Source organism: Salarias fasciatus, chromosome 4 (assembly GCF_902148845.1).
Source record: "Salarias fasciatus chromosome 4, fSalaFa1.1, whole genome shotgun sequence".
In the NCBI taxonomy this organism is placed as follows: Eukaryota; Metazoa; Chordata; class Actinopteri; order Blenniiformes; family Blenniidae; genus Salarias; species Salarias fasciatus.
The window spans coordinates 23,727,441-23,731,286 of NC_043748.1; the positions used below are offsets into that span (position 1 = coordinate 23,727,441).

The 3,846-nt window shown below is 41.9% G+C and overlaps 1 long non-coding RNA gene across 1 annotated transcript; it reads left to right on the forward strand.

Annotated features, from left to right (window-relative positions):
• The first annotated feature begins 212 nt into the window (after positions 1 to 212).
• LOC115387648 (uncharacterized) lies at positions 213 to 2,361 on the forward strand. The gene is made up of 4 exons (XR_003931403.1): positions 213 to 261; positions 338 to 392; positions 1,405 to 1,517; positions 1,594 to 2,361. It is a non-coding gene; the product is annotated as an uncharacterized LOC115387648 (long non-coding RNA).
• Positions 2,362 to 3,846: the final 1,485 nt, after the last annotated feature.

Here is a 3,846-nt window from a genome sequence, read left to right on the forward strand (position 1 = left end):
GTTTGAAACTACCTTTATTAACTACATTTACTGAAGTTGCTCCAAGCCCAATGGATTAAATCTGAATGTCAGCTGATGATTGTGATGACTGTGCAGCAGAAGCAGATTTCCTTCATGCTGGGTGTGACTTGGCCTGCCCTGTTGACCAATCCCTGCAGCTGGAGCGCTCTATAAAAGCAGCCATCAGTCCCCTGAGTTCTCCACTGCTGGCAGTCTGGAGACACACCTCGCTCCCTGCTTCCTTCACTGTCTTGTCTGCAGGTATGATGACAGTTTGTGTTTGTACTCCTTGTTTCATGTTTGTCTTCATTTCATAAATCATGTTTCTCTCGTGCAGAGCTCTGTTTGGTGGCTCCTCTCTCCCCCTTGTGTCCAGCCACTCTCAGAACACTGTGAGTATGGATTCTTCTCCTTCATGCACAGCCATGCCTTCATGCTGCTCCAGTTTTAAACAGCTGTTTGTGTTTTGGTATTTACCGTAACGCCACTGTGCTCCCCTCTCCTTTATGGAGAGTATTCACATACTGCCTGATTGGTATGTAGATTATATGAGGCTAATGTTCTGAAGTTGTTTCTAATTGAACTTTTGAACCGCCTGCTGTCTGACAGGATGGACCCTGTTACTTCTGGGTCATAGATTAACAGAATTAACAGGCAACCTGTTTAATCTATATTTTAATACCACGAGTGTGTGAGAAGTATTTATTTTAACTGGTCTGACCACCTTTTTAAGGTTGCCTGATGTCTCTCATGTATTCCTGATTTGATATTGTTTTTCTCCGTTTCATCCTGTGACTGTTTCTTTCCTTTCTGCTGACACTCTGTGACTCTCTGAGCTCAGTGGACTCTTCATCTGAGAACTTCCTGTTTGCTTCAATGTCAGCTCCCTGTTGATCAGTTGTTCAGTGTGGTCTTGGTGTCATGATGTCAAAATGTGAACAGCATGATGTTTCAATACCGATTCTGATTGATTCAGGACATTTATCGATCCATTCATTGATCAAACAGCTGCTGTTAATGTTTTTGTTGAGCTCCTTGTCAGAGAAAAGCAAGTTGGACACAAAGTACTGAAACACTGAACAGCTGGACATTCAAAAGCTTAGAGAAGGTCACATGAAGGTCAACTGGAGAGGTCAGAGTGCATTTTAGGGTCATCCTGGAATTGAACCCCAAAGACTGAACAGCCATGATTTTCTCTGAGTCATTTAACGTCAAGAACTGTTTCACTAAATAACTTTTCACGGTGCTGTAATAGTTACACTGTTGAACATCTCCTTGGTGATGCTTATCTTAGCCCAAATATATTCTGAACACTGCATTTAACCATTAATATGGCATTAAGTACGGTATTTCACTCAGGAAACCTTTCATGCAGCAACAACAATAATTGACACTTTTTATCAGTTCATCAGAGTCACGTTCCTGAGTCCAGTCATGGGAACTGGTGGAAGTACGCATCGGCAGTGCAATATCACCATAACGAATGGATGCAGGAGATACTACCTTTCCACCCCCAGGTAGAGGTGTTCCACTGAATCGGTTTCTCTCAACATCACCAGTTTGTCATTTTTAAACTCTTCCTCCACCAAACAGGTGGTACACCGACAGCGGATTTTGCGATACACCCTTTCCACCCACCATTCCTTCCAATGATAATGGGTTTGCTGTGTTCAAGAAGACTCCAGACACCGCTCGTGGAGCCGTCGGTGTCATCGTCTACGACGTCAAGCACAACAGCAGCCACCAAATAATTGACCAAATTGCTATAATGTTCCGTAATCCCTACGACTTTAACTTGTACTCAAACTTGTTTGCAGTGGGAATCCTTGAGAGGTCCAGGAATTGTGATGAGGATCTGTTTGATGAGATGGAGACTGGAACGGGGAACTACTTTTTCAGAAGCAAAGCAGGTGACGGTGCCTTGACTTACAGAGGCTCTCGAGTTACCATTAAGGCGACGATGTCAGACGTCCCTCAGCCTGTGATGAAGGTGGATGTTAGTGAGACTTGAGGCTGAAGCTATCTTAACTCTGTTTTGGAATTTATATCTTTGCGTCATTTGAAAAAATGTTTAATCAAATGGTGAAAAAAAGCTATCCACTGAAATATATCAATGAATAGAAAAACTATGGATTTTGTTTTTGCTTTATTTCTTCTGCTTTCAATAAAATTACACCACACCTCACAACTTGAAGTCCAGAAGAATCCAAAACACAAAAGTATAATCAGCAAATACGAGCATGTCTTGTCCAAAGTTTGGACTGTACTACATACGTCTATCCTGACAGTGTCACTGTAAGTTTTTCTTCCGATGGTAAGCTTCCATTTTCTAAGCTGAATGTTAAATAAATGTGTTTGCTTCCTGAATCATGTCTCGAGCCCTTTTTTGTCAGTGAACTTGTACAAACTTTGACATTCATTGTACCTTTTAACTTTTTTCCTCTTTGAAATATCCCTGGTGGTGTTGTCTGCATTGTCTTTATGTAGCCCTTGTTTACTCACAGAATTAATTGAGCGGGCTTTGGGTTCGTTTTCAGCGTACTCACGTACTTTCAAATATTTCAGCTTTATTTTCTCTCAAATGAATTGGATCTAAACTGTAGGTTTAAAATTGGCACTAACTACTAATATTGACCCCACTAATCAATTAGCAAGAAGTAACGTCAAACACAAGGTAAAATGAACAATGAATAACAAATTTAATTAGAAAACTCGGAAAAATAATATAAAATAAATAAAACACTTAGTAGTTTAGTTCACAATAAGCACAGTAAACAGCTCCCCAAACAGATGAATCCCCCCCACTCCAGGCAGTTCAAATGCAAGGGCAAATACTGGCCTATAAACTAATTCTAAGCCGGCACAAATAACCTACGATGCAGGCCTGTGACGATGCTCGTGGGCGTTGAGACCAAAAACCACGAAGAGGTCGCTTCACTCAGAGAGCTAACACAAAATTAATTACAGTACCTTGTGAAAGCGTATCCAAAAGATTAGGCTGAGAAAGGGGCAAATCCAGGCTCACGAAACAGCACAGCACGATGATGATGACTCTCCAGGTCCTCCGTCAGACACATCCGGGTTCAGGAAACAGCAGTCACAATGGCAATGGTCCTCACGGTCCTCCGTCTCGTTGTCTAGCCGGCAACGATCCTCCACAAACTCCCTGGTCCCACCAAGTCGGCGAAAACGGCAGCTCACGGTCTCTTCAGATTAGCTTAGCTGTGTTAGTAAGCCTCCGTGCTAACTAGCATGTCCTAAAGCAGCCAAACACCGTCCTGCAGCTTCGTGCTGAAACTACACGGGGTTCTTCCACCTTAGTCCATCGGTCTCAAAAGCGGCCTTGTCCAGCCTTAGCAAAAGCCCACTTCATCCCACAATTGTCCAAAAAGTAAGCTAGCACATCCACCGTACTGCAGCTGTCCCTCGTGCAGGCTGAACGGGACTCTTCCTGTTTTTCCCTGTGGTGCCTTCACTGACCGTTTCAAAATCGGACAAAACACATTTCACAGATACTACAATATAAATGAAATATTATTTAACAACATACATTTTTTAACCTTGCAAATATATTTATTAAACACTTTACCATGAACTTGACGTTTATGAAACAAATGAATTTGTGCTTTTTATTTAATTTGTACTTTACAGTGTTTCACTACATATTTATACGGGTTACACCCTCCCCCCACTAAATGTCTGGTGTCCCCAACAGACTACCAAGAAACTAAATTAACTTGGGAAGAAGTATGACCCTTAACACATAGTTTTAGTCTTTGCCAATGGTAATTACAACACCTCGATGAATGATAGTAATAGGCTGATCTTTAGCTTTACCCGGCTCAT